A 12,500-nucleotide genomic window follows, 5' to 3' on the forward strand; every position below is an offset into this window, starting at 1 on the left:
CGCCGCACCCATCGCGCCCCATCCACAAGCGTCGTTGGTCGGCGTTTGGGGGGCCAAGACGGTGGCACGCGGAGCCCGGTTCGGCGCCCTGCCGTCCTGGCAGGTGCTGGGTAGACCTGTTGCCCTCGGCCGGCCTTTGTACCTGACGGCCGAATGCTGGGTAGACCTGTTGCCCTCGGCCTGCCGTTTTACCGGCCGGCCTAATGCTGAGTAGACCTGTTGCCCTCTGCCGGCCGTGTTACCGGCCGGCCTAATGCTGGGTAGACCTGTTGCCCTCGGCCGGCCTTTGGACGTGGCGGCCTAATGCTGGGTAGACCTGTTGCCCTCGGCCGGCCTTTGTACCTGACGGCCGAATGCTGGGTAGACCTGTTGCCCTCTGCCGGCCGGCCTAATGCTGGGTAGACCTGTTGCCCTCGGCCGGCCTTTGGACGTGGCGGCCGAATGCTGGGTAGACCTGTTGCCCTCGGCCGGCCTTTGTACGTGGCGGCCGAATGCTGGGTAGACCTGTTGCCCTCGGCCGGCCTTTGGACGTGGCGGCCTAATGCTGGTTAGACCTGTTGCCCTCGGCCGGCCTTTGTACCTGACGGCCGAATGCTGGGTAGACCTGTTGCCCTCGGCCTGCCGTTTTACCGGCCGGCCTAATGCTGAGTAGACCTGTTGCCCTCTGCCGGCCGTGTTACCGGCCGGCCTAATGCTGGGTAGACCTGTTGCCCTCGGCCGGCCTTTGGACGTGGCGGCCGAATGCTGGGTAGACCTGTTGCCCTCGGCCGGCCTTTGTACCTGACGGCCGAATGCTGGGTAGACCTGTTGCCCTCTGCCGGCCGGCCTAATGCTGGGTAGACCTGTTGCCCTCGGCCGGCCTTTGGACGTGGCGGCCTAATGCTGGGTAGACCTGTTGCCCTCGGCCGGCCTTTGGACGTGGCGGCCGAATGCTGGGTAGACCTGTTGCCCTCGGCCGGCCTTTGGACGTGGCGGCCTAATGCTGGGTAGACCTGTTGCCCTCGGCCGGCCTTTGGACGTGGCGGCCGAATGCTGGGTAGACCTGTTGCCCTCGGCCGGCCTTTGGACGTGGCGGCCTAATGCTGGGTAGACCTGTTGCCCTCGGCCGGCCTTTGGACGTGGCGGCCTAATGCTGGGTAGACCTGTTGCCCTCGGCCGGCCGTGTTACCGGCCGGCCTAATGCTGGGTAGACCTGTTGCCCTCGGCCGGCCTTTGGACGTGGTGGCCGAATGCTGGGTAGACCTGTTGCCCTCGGCCGGCCTTTGGACGTGGCGGCCTAATGCTGGGTAGACCTGTTGCCCTCGGCCGGCCTTTGGACGTGGCGGCCGAATGCTGGGTAGACCTGTTGCCCTCGGCCGGCAGTGTTACCGGCCGGCCTAATGCTGGGTAGACCTGTTGCCCTCGGCCCGCCGTGTTACCGGCCAGCCGAATGCTGGGTAGACCTGTTGCCCTCGGCCGGCCTTTGTACGTGGTGGCCGAATGCTGGGTAGACCTGTTGCCCTCGGCCGGCCTTTGGACGTGGCGGCCTAATGCTGGGTAGACCTGTTGCCCTCGGCCGGCCTTTGGACGTGGCGGCCTAATGCTGGGTAGACCTGTTGCCCTCGGCCGGCCTTTGTACCTGACGGCCGAATGCTGGGTAGACCTGTTGCCCTCGGCCGGCCTTTGTACCTGACGGCCGAATGCTGGGTAGACCTGTTGCCCTCTGCCGGCCGTCTTTCCGGCTGGCCTAATGCTGGGTAGACCTGTTGCCCTCGGCCGGCCCTGGTACCGGCCGGCATAATGCTGGGTAGACCTGTTGCCCTCGGCCGGTCTTTGTCTCTGGCCACCCGCGGCGTGGTAGTCCTGTTACCGTCGGCCGGCCTTGCAGCCCGGCCGCCGCGCGATGGCGCCCCGTCTCTTCCATCGGACGCGCGGCCCCCTTGTCGTCTCTGCAGCGGCGAGCACGCCTTCGGCGGTCGGCCTGCACGTCCGGCATGACCGCGGGCACTGGCAGCCCAGCAGGCAGCCCTGCTCTCGCGTCTTCTTCCCCCCGGCGAAAGGCGGGGCGTGAAGGCGGGCGACTTTCGGTCCCAGCCGTGCCCAGGTGTCCCTGCCGGCTCCGTGCGCCAGCATCCACTGGCGAGCTCCGCCGGCCTCTTCCCCAGCCGCGGCCCCTGTCCGCTCCGCCGTCATGGTGCCGGCACCCCACTTCCCCAAGCGCTCCCCGACAGGAGCAGGCAGCGTTGTCGCGCCCCCTCCCCGTGCTCGAATGGACCGCGGCCCTGCTCCGGGCTTCATTTCTGCAGCGCGCTCGCTCGCTCGCTCGCTCGCGCGCTCCCTCCCTCCCCCCCCCCTCCCCCCTCCCCCCGGCCGCCCACCCGCCGCGCTGCCGCCCTGCCGCAGGCTTGAGCGGCGCCGGGGCGGAGGAGGAAGGAACGCCACCAAAGCAAAAGGCTCCGAGAAAGCTGAACAGAGAGCTTCTTTGACCAGGGACAGACGGCGCCAATCATCCCGCCGCCATCCCTGCTTGTGCACCAGGCTCTCCGCCTGCCGACCTCGGCATCAGCCTCCCGCCGCCGCCGTGTAAACTGCCCGGTGGGACCGTGGGCGGGGGCAGGAAGAGGCTGAAAGTGCTGCCAGGGAGGCTGATGGCGGAGGGCGGGGTCGCCCCCAACCGACAATGGGCAGGGCCCGAGGCAGTCTGAAAGCGCTGCCAGGGAGGCTGATGGCGGAGGGCGGGGTCGCCCCCAACCGACAATGGGCAGGGCCCGAGGCAGTCTGAAAGCGCTGCCAGGGAGGCTGAGGGCGGGGGGCGGGGCGCCCCCAACCGACAATGGGCAGGGCCCGAGGCAGTCTGAAAGCGCTGCCAGGGAGGCTGAGGGCGGGGGGCGGGGCGCCCCCAGCCGACAATGGGCAGGGGCCCGAGAGAGTCTGAAAGCGCTGCCAGGGAGGCTGACGGCGGGGGGCAGGGCGCCCCCAGCCGACAATGGGCAGGGGCGGGGAAAGTCTGAAAGCGCTGCATGGGAGGTTGATGGCGGAGGGCGGGCTCGCCCCCAGCGTTAATGGGTGGCTGCGGAAGACGGGGCAGGGACAGGGAGAGGGCAGGCGGCTTCGTGCCGGCCCCGGGCGCCTCGACAGCGAGCCCTCACGGCCCCCCAAACCCGCGCCGAGGCCCCAAGAGCTCTGCAGACCTTCCGCGGAAGAACCGGCCCGAAAGCGGCCACCCGCTTGCCGACGGCGGCGCCGGTCGCCTCGATGCAGCCGCCTCCGTGGGGCGGGAAGGGGCAGGGCGAGTTGTGCCAGGGCGCGGCGGCTTTGGGCCGAGTTTCGCTGCACGTACGTGCTTCCCCTGGCTGTGCTGCGGCCCGTGAGGTTCTGTTTTGTGGTGGGGGGGGGCTCTGTAGGTAGGGTCTCTGGGGGACGGGGGAGGAGGCGTGGGGTAGGGAGGACGCCGTTTGGGGGGGTCAGTGTGTCAGCAGGGCGAGAACCGGGCACAGGCCCTCCGTCAGCTCGGCTGTGGGCCCAAAGGGATCACAAATAAGATTTGGCAAGAGTTTTGTTTTCCGGAAAAGATTTTCTTTCCGAGTAAATAGAAGAGGCAATCATTCAAAAAAGGCAAAGAGGAAATGAAACAAATCAAATCAAATCAAAACAAAACAAAACAAAACAAAACAAAACGAAATAAAATAAAATAATAAAATGAAATGAAAAGAAATGAAATGAAATGATGAAATAAAATGTTGTCGAAAATATGTCTTGGTCTTGAAATCGATTCTGCCGGGCGGGGCAAGGCTGCTGGAGCACTTGGGCTCCGGAGCGTTAAGAGGCTGTGGGGTTTCCCCGGCTCCGAGATGGTACAAGGATGCCTCGTCTACCCGGATCCGCGAAACGTGGCCCGTCCCGCGGCGGCCAGGTCGACGCGGCTCCGGGGCCGGTGGCGTGGGACCGCCGTCGCCGGCGAAGGCGCAGCGGCGGCGGCCGTGGCCGCGACGACCAGGTCTACACGACTCCGGGAAACTTGGCCGGTCCCGCGGCGGCCAGGTCTACTGGGCTCCGGGATGGGCGGCCGCCGTGGCCGCGGCGACCAGGTCTACCCGCCTCCGGGACCGGCGGCGTGGGTCCGCCGTCGAGGGCGAGGGCGCTGCGACGGCCGCGGCGACCGGGTCTACCTAGCTCCGGTGCGACCCGGGCTGCGTGCAGCATGGCGAAGGTAGACCTGTGGTCCGCATCACGGCGTGGGCAGACCTGGTGTCCGCAGCATGGAGCGGGTAGACATGTTGTCCGCCGCATGGAGTGGGTAGACCTGTTGTCCGCGTAATGGAGTAGTTAGACCTGGTGTCCGCAGCTTGGAGTGGGTAGACCTGTTGTCCGCAGCAAGCCGTGGGTAGACCTGGTGTCCGCAGCATGACCTGGGTAGACCTGGTGTCCGCAGCTTGGTAGACCTGTTGCCCGTTTCATGGCTGGGTAGACCTGGTGTCCGCAGCAAGCCGTGGGTAGACCTGGTGTCCGCAGCTTGGTAGACCTGTTGCCCGTTTCATGGCTGGGTAGACCTGTTGTCCGCAGCATTGAGTTGGTAGACCTGGTGTCCGCAGCATGCCCTGGGTAGACCTGGTGTCCGCAGCTTGGTAGACCTGTTGCCCGTTTCATGGCTGGGTAGACCTGTTGTCCGCAGCATTGAGTGGGTAGACCTGGTGTCCGCAGCATGCCCTGGGTAGACCTGGTGTCCGCAGCTTGGTAGACCTGTTGCCCGTTTCATGGCTGGGTAGACCTGGTGTCCGCAGCAAGCCGTGAGTAGACCTGTTGCCCGTTTCATGGCTGGGTAGACCTGGTGTCCGCAGCATGCCCTGGGTAGACCTGGTGTCCGCAGCTTGGTAGACCTGTTGCCCGTTTCATGGCTGGGTAGACCTGGTGTCCGCAGCAAGCCGTGGGTAGACCTGGTGTCCGCAGCTTGGTAGACCTGTTGCCCGTTTCATGGCTGGGTAGACCTGGTGTCCGCAGCAAGCCGTGAGTAGACCTGTTGCCCGTTTCATGGCTGGGTAGACCTGGTGTCCGCAGCATGCCCTGGGTAGACCTGGTGTCCGCAGCTTGGTAGACCTGTTGCCCGTTTCATGGCTGGGTAGACCTGTTGTCCGCAGCAAGCCGTGAGTAGACCTGTTGCCCGTTTCATGGCTGGGTAGACCTGTTGTCCGCAGCATGCCCTGGGTAGACCTGGTGTCCGCAGCTTGGTAGACCTGTTGCCCGTTTCATGGCTGGGTAGACCTGTTGTCCGCAGCATTGAGTGGGTAGACCTGTTGCCCGTTTCATGGCTGGGTAGACCTGGTGTCCGCAGCTTGGTAGACCTGTTGCCCGTTTCATGGCTGGGTAGACCTGGTGTCCGCAGCATTGAGTTGGTAGACCTGGTGTCCGCTACATACCCTGGGTAGACCTGGTGTCCGCAGCTTGGTAGACCTGTTGCCCGTTTCATGGCTGGGTAGACCTGGTGTCCGCAGCATTGAGTTGGTAGACCTGGTGTCCGCAGCATGCCCTGGGTAGACCTGTTGTCCGCAGCTTGGTAGACCTGTTGCCCGATTCATGGCTGGGTAGACCTGGTGTCCGCAGCAAGCCGTGAGTAGACCTGTTGCCCGTTTCATGGCTGGGTAGACCTGGTGTCCGCAGCATGCCCTGGGTAGACCTGTTGTCCGCAGCTTGGTAGACCTGTTGCCCGTTTCATGGCTGGGTAGACCTGTTGTCCGCAGCAAGCCGTGAGTAGACCTGTTGCCCGTTTCATGGCTGGGTAGACCTGGTGTCCGCAGCATGCCCTGGGTAGACCTGGTGTCCGCAGCTTGGTAGACCTCTTGCCCGTTTCATGGCTGGGTAGACCTGTTGTCCGCAGCAAGCCGTGGGTAGACCTGGTGTCCGCAGCATGCCCTGGGTAGACCTGGTGTCCGCAGCTTGGTAGACCTGTTGCCCGTTTCATGGCTGGGTAGACCTGGTGTCCGCAGCAAGCCGTGAGTAGACCTGTTGCCCGTTTCATGGCTGGGTAGACCTGGTGTCCGCAGCATGCCCTGGGTAGACCTGGTGTCCGCAGCTTGGTAGACCTGTTGCCCGTTTCATGGCTGGGTAGACCTGGTGTCCGCAGCAAGCCGTGAGTAGACCTGTTGCCCGTTTCATGGCTGGGTAGACCTGGTGTCCGCAGCATGCCCTGGGTAGACCTGGTGTCCGCAGCTTGGTAGACCTGTTGCCCGTTTCATGGCTGGGTAGACCTGGTGTCCGCAGCAAGCCGTGGGTAGACCTGGTGTCCGCAGCTTGGTAGACCTGTTGCCCGATTCATGCCTGGGTAGACCTGTTGTCCGCAGCAAGCCGTGGGTAGACCTGGTGTCCGCAGCTTGGTAGACCTGTTGCCCGATTCATGCCTGGGTAGACCTGTTGCCCGCAGCATTGAGTTGGTAGACCTGTTGCCCGTTTCATGGCTGGGTAGACCTGGTGTCCGCAGCATTGAGTTGGTAGACCTGGTGTCCGCAGCATGCCCTGGGTAGACCTGGTGTCCGCAGCTTGGTAGACCTGTTGCCCGTTTCATGGCTGGGTAGACCTGTTGTCCGCAGCATTGAGTTGGTAGACCTGGTGTCCGCAGCATGCCCTGGGTAGACCTGGTGTCCGCAGCTTGGTAGACCTGTTGCCCGTTTCATGGCTGGGTAGACCTGGTGTCCGCAGCTTGGTAGACCTGTTGCCTGTTTCATGGCTGGGTAGACCTGGTGTCCGCAGCAAGCCGTGAGTAGACCTGTTGCCCGTTTCATGGCTGGGTAGACCTGGTGTCCGCAGCATGCCCTGGGTAGACCTGGTGTCCGCAGCTTGGTAGACCTGTTGCCCGTTTCATGGCTGGGTAGACCTGTTGTCCGCTGCAAGCCGTGAGTAGACCTGTTGCCCGTTTCATGGCTGGGTAGACCTGGTGTCCGCAGCATTGAGTGGGTAGACCTGGTGTCCGCAGCTTGGTAGACCTGTTGCCCGTTTCATGGCTGGGTAGACCTGTTGTCCGCAGCATTGAGTGGGTAGACCTGTTGCCCGTTTCATGGCTGGGTAGACCTGTTGTCCGCAGCAAGCCGTGGGTAGACCTGGTGTCCGGAGCTTGGTAGACCTGTTGCCCGATTCATGCCTGGGTAGACCTGTTGTCCGCAGCAAGCCGTGGGTAGACCTGGTGTCCGCAGCATGCCCTGGGTAGACCTGTTGTCCGCAGCTTGGTAGACCTGTTGCCCGTTTCATGGCTGGGTAGACCTGTTGTCCGCAGCAAGCCGTGAGTAGACCTGTTGCCCGTTTCATGGCTGGGTAGACCTGGTGTCCGCAGCATGCCCTGGGTAGACCTGGTGTCCGCAGCTTGGTAGACCTGTTGCCCGTTTCATGGCTGGGTAGACCTGTTGTCCGCAGCAAGCCGTGGGTAGACCTGGTGTCCGCAGCATGCCCTGGGTAGACCTGGTGTCCGCAGCCTGGTAGACCTGTTGCCCGTTTCATGGCTGGGTAGACCTGGTGTCCGCAGCAAGCCGTGGGTAGACCTGGTGTCCGCAGCATGCCCTGGGTAGACCTGGTGTCCGCAGCTTGGTAGACCTGTTGCCCGTTTCATGGCTGGGTAGACCTGGTGTCCGCAGCAAGCCGTGAGTAGACCTGTTGCCCGTTTCATGGCTGGGTAGACCTGTTGTCCGCAGCATGCCCTGGGTAGACCTGTTGTCCGCAGCTTGGTAGACCTGTTGCCCGTTTCATGGCTGGGTAGGCCTGGTGTCCGCAGCATGCCCTGGGTAGACCTGGTGTCCGCAGCTTGGTAGACCTGTTGCCCGTTTCATGGCTGGGTAGACCTGGTGTCCGCAGCAAGCCGTGGGTAGACCTGGTGTCCGCAGCTTGGTAGACCTGTTGCCCGATTCATGCCTGGGTAGACCTGTTGTCCGCAGCAAGCCGTGGGTAGACCTGGTGTCCGCAGCTTGGTAGACCTGTTGCCCGTTTCATGGCTGGGTAGACCTGTTGTCCGCAGCATTGAGTTGGTAGACCTGTTGCCCGTTTCATGGCTGGGTAGACCTGGTGTCCGCAGCATTGAGTGAGTAGACCTGTTGCCCGTTTCATGGCTGGGTAGACCTGGTGTCCGCAGCTTGGTAGACCTGTTGCCCGTTTCATGGCTGGGTAGACCTGGTGTCCGCAGCATGCCCTGGGTAGACCTGGTGTCCGCAGCTTGGTAGACCTGTTGCCCGTTTCATGGCTGGGTAGACCTGGTGTCCGCAGCAAGCCGTGGGTAGACCTGGTGTCCGCAGCTTGGTAGACCTGTTGCCCGTTTCATGGCTGGGTAGACCTGTTGTCCGCAGCATTGAGTTGGTAGACCTGTTGTCCGCAGCAAGCCGTGGGTAGACCTGGTGTCCGCAGCATGCCCTGGGTAGACCTGGTGTCCGCAGCTTGGTAGACCTGTTGCCCGTTTCATGCCTGGGTAGACCTGTTGTCCGCAGCAAGCCGTGGGTAGACCTGGTGTCCGCAGCATGCCCTGGGTAGACCTGGTGTCCGCAGCTTGGTAGACCTGTTGCCCGTTTCATGGCTGGGTAGACCTGGTGTCCGCAGCAAGCCGTGAGTAGACCTGTTGCCCGTTTCATGGCTGGGTAGACCTGGTGTCCGCAGCATGCCCTGGGTAGACCTGGTGTCCGCAGCTTGGTAGACCTGTTGCCCGTTTCATGGCTGGGTAGACCTGGTGTCCGCAGCAAGCCGTGAGTAGACCTGTTGCCCGTTTCATGCCCTGGGTAGACCTGGTGTCCGCAGCATGCCCTGGGTAGACCTGGTGTCCGCAGCTTGGTAGACCTGTTGCCCGTTTCATGGCTGGGTAGACCTGTTGTCCGCAGCAAGCCGTGGGTAGACCTGGTGTCCGGAGCTTGGTAGACCTGTTGCCCGATTCATGCCTGGGTAGACCTGTTGTCCGCAGCATTGAGTGGGTAGACCTGGTGTCCGCAGCATGCCCTGGGTAGACCTGGTGTCCGCAGCTTGGTAGACCTGTTGCCCGTTTCATGGCTGGGTAGACCTGTTGTCCGCAGCAAGCCGTGAGTAGACCTGTTGCCCGTTTCATGGCTGGGTAGACCTGGTGTCCGCAGCATGCCCTGGGTAGACCTGGTGTCCGCAGCTTGGTAGACCTGTTGCCCGTTTCATGGCTGGGTAGACCTGTTGTCCGCAGCAAGCCGTGGGTAGACATGGTGTCCGGAGCTTGGTAGACCTGTTGCCCGATTCATGCCTGGGTAGACCTGTTGTCCGCAGCATTGAGTGGGTAGACCTGGTGTCCGCAGCATGCCCTGGGTAGACCTGTTGTCCGCAGCTTGGTAGACCTGTTGCCCGTTTCATGGCTGGGTAGACCTGTTGTCCGCAGCAAGCCGTGAGTAGACCTGTTGCCCGTTTCATGGCTGGGTAGACCTGTTGTCCGCAGCATGCCCTGGGTAGACCTGGTGTCCGCAGCTTGGTAGACCTGTTGCCCGTTTCATGGCTGGGTAGACCTGGTGTCCGCAGCAAGCCGTGGGTAGACCTGGTGTCCGCAGCATGCCCTGGGTAGACCTGGTGTCCGCAGCTTGGTAGACCTGTTGCCCGTTTCATGCCCTGGGTAGACCTGTTGTCCGCAGCTGGGTAGACCTGTTGTCCGCAGCAAGCCGTGGGTAGACCTGGTGTCCGCAGCATGCCCTGGGTAGACCTGGTGTCCGCAGCTTGGTAGACCTGTTGCCCGTTTCATGGCTGGGTAGACCTGTTGTCCGCAGCAAGCCGTCGGTAGACCTGTTGCCCGTTTCATGGCTGGTAGACCTGTTGTCCGCCGCCGGCCTGGAAGTACTCCAAGGGGTCGCTGTTTCTCGCTGCCTCCGGCTATGTCATCGTAGAAGGCGGCGTGCGCCACTGCGCCCCCTCGGTCACGTACATCGGTTCTCTTTCCGGCCTCCGCCGCTTCGGGCCCATCTGTCCGTATTATGGGAACGAGGTGACGGGCCGTATCCCCACAGGCTGTTGCCGTGCCTGTGTCCGTGGCGGAGAAGGGCGGACGCGCGTGCGGTCGCCAGGGCCAGAAGAACACCGCCGATGTCGGGGCGAGTCGCGTGGCTTCGTCCGGCTTCCCGTCTTACCCAGTTCGACTGGGACAGGTTAGCCCAGAGAGAGAGACCGATGCGATCCGAGAGCCGCTCCCCGGCCCAGGCGAGGCTGCGTGCTCAGTCGGGGGAGAAGCGAGAAAGCCCCCAGAGAGACCGATGCGATCCGAGAGCCGCTCCCCGGCCCAGGCCGAGGCTGCGTGTTCAGTCCGGGGGAGAAGCGAGAAAGCCCCCAGAGAGAGCGATGCGATCCGAGAGCCACCGCGCTCCCCCGGCCCAGGCGAGGCTGCGTTGTTCCAGGCGGGGGAGAAGCGAGAAAAAGGCCCAGAGAGAGGGCGAGAAAGCCGCGAGTGTGTCCCGCTCCGGCCCGGCTGCTGCCGGTTTCGTGACAACGGGGAGCCGGGCGCCTGCTCGCTCCCCCGGGGATGGTGGCGGGCGAGGCGGCGGCGCCTCGCCCCTTTTCTGCCCGGCCTTAAGCCGGGGCCCCGCCCGCTCGCCGGGTGCGGCATTTCTTCGGCTGTCGGTCCCGGTGCACGCTGGTGGCCGGCAGCCGGGGCTGGATTTCTGTGGGGCCGGCCCGGGGTTGTGTTGAGCCTGCCCGGGCTTTCCCTGGCCCCCCTCCCCGAGAGCCCCCCGGGCGTGGCTCGCTTGGCCGAGGTTGGCTGCGCCTCGTTTCCCGCTCCCGACCTGTGTTGCCAGAGTTGTGTCCGTATCGAAAGGGCAGCGGGGGACATGCAGTGGGGCGTGTGGCCTCGCCTCTCGGCTTCGCTTGCTTGCCTGCGAAGGGGGGCTCGGTGACGGGAGTGTCCGGCCCTGCCGTGTGTTGTTGAAGTCGTCCCCCTTCCTCGGCCCTAAGCCGGGGACCCGCGTGTAGCGGGCAGAATTTTTCCGGGGCGGCGGTCGGCCGCGGTGGCCGGCCGTGTCCCCCCCCCCAGGACGGACCCCGCAACCCAACAGAGAGCGAGCGAGCGAGTGAGCCCCCGAGAGTGTGTCGTGGGCGGGGCGGCGGCGCCTCGCCCTTTCTCGGTATCGGCCGGGCGCGATCGAGGCACCGTGCCGGGGCGGCCCGTGGTGTCTGGCCTGCCCCGGCTGCCGTGGTTGCCGTTGCCGGCGGGGGCTGGGTTTTGCGAGCGGCTCCGTTCTTTTTTATTAAAGCGTGCCGGTGTGCGGGGCAGTGTGGGGGTGCCCGCCCGGCCTCCGTTCTTTTTCTCTCGCGGCCCTAAGCCGCGGCACCGAGAAGCGCGCGCTGACGAAGGGTCACGGGCCGCCACCGAAGCGAAAGCGAAAGGCGAGAGAGAAGGGCTGGCTGTGTTGGCGAGTGAGAAAAGAGACCGTATGTCCGGTGGTTGGAGGGGTTTTACGGGAGGAGTTGAGAGGCGCGTTCTCGCCCCCACCCCTGGCTCGTGACCCCCGTGGCTAGCACGGGTCGTGCGACGCATGGCGTGCTTTTTTTTTTAGTTTTTTTTTTGGTGCGGTGGCTTGCCCTTCCCCCCGGCTTTTTTTCCGGGTGGGAAGCCGATCGCTGCGAGGCGGGCGAAAGCCGGTGGCCCGCGGCGTGGTCGGTGGCAGCTGCTCCGTTTTCCGTTGTCTTGCGGCCCGCGGGCGGGTGGCGGCACCCCCCGCTCTCTTCCTCTGCTGCGTGATCGATCCCGAAGGTTGCAAGCGGCCCGCCGGCGTCGGGGGCCTAGGGAGCGTCGGGGAGGCTCGGCGGCGCCAAGGGAGGGCCTCTCGGGGACGTGTCCCGCTCGCACGCATGTTGGAGCCCTGCTCCGTTGCCGTTGTCCCAGGAACCCGCGGCCGCGGGGGCTCCCCGTTGCCCCGCGGCTGCTTTTCTTTCTGTCCCCGTCCGATCGATGAGGCTTTTCGGGTCGCGTCGGAAAGGGCCCCCGGCGGGCCGGCTCCTCCGGGCGAAGTCTCGGTGGTGTCCGGTCCCTCGAGCAGGGCGGTCTCCTGTCCAATTCGCTTCCCGTCGCAGGCGAGGTGTCGCTCCTTCCGCTTGCCGGGGAAGGAACATCTTTACCGTCCCAGGCTGTGTGATGGCCGCGTGGCCCCGTGAGCACTCAAGGTGTCCTTAAAACCACGCGAGGTGCCGGCGCTGGCCCTGGTCCGAGTTTAGCGTCCCGTGGGTGCCGGCCGCGAGCAGCACCGGGCGGCGGTGCGGCTCGAGCTTGAGCCGAGAGAAAACGAAACCAAACCCCCCCCCCCTCGAGAGCGAGAGAGAGTGAGAGGGCTGACGAGAACCGATGGCGGGGCCGGGGGAGCACGGACGGGGGAAAAGAGCCCGTTCCGCGCGCGCACCGCGCACGGCGCTCCTTTGTCGTGCCGCCGCCTGCTGCAGAGCGAGCCGCCCCGGCCTCGGGGCCTCGGTGTTGTCCGGGCCGCGCCCGCCTTGTCGGGTCGCTGTCTCCTCTAGCACGTCCGGTGCTTTTTCGGGCCGGCCTCGGGGGCGGGTCAGCCCCAGCCGAG

Source organism: Sturnus vulgaris, unplaced genomic scaffold (genome assembly GCF_052056855.1).
Source record: "Sturnus vulgaris isolate bStuVul1 unplaced genomic scaffold, bStuVul1.hap1 Scaffold_156, whole genome shotgun sequence".
Classification (NCBI taxonomy): Eukaryota; Metazoa; Chordata; class Aves; order Passeriformes; family Sturnidae; genus Sturnus; species Sturnus vulgaris.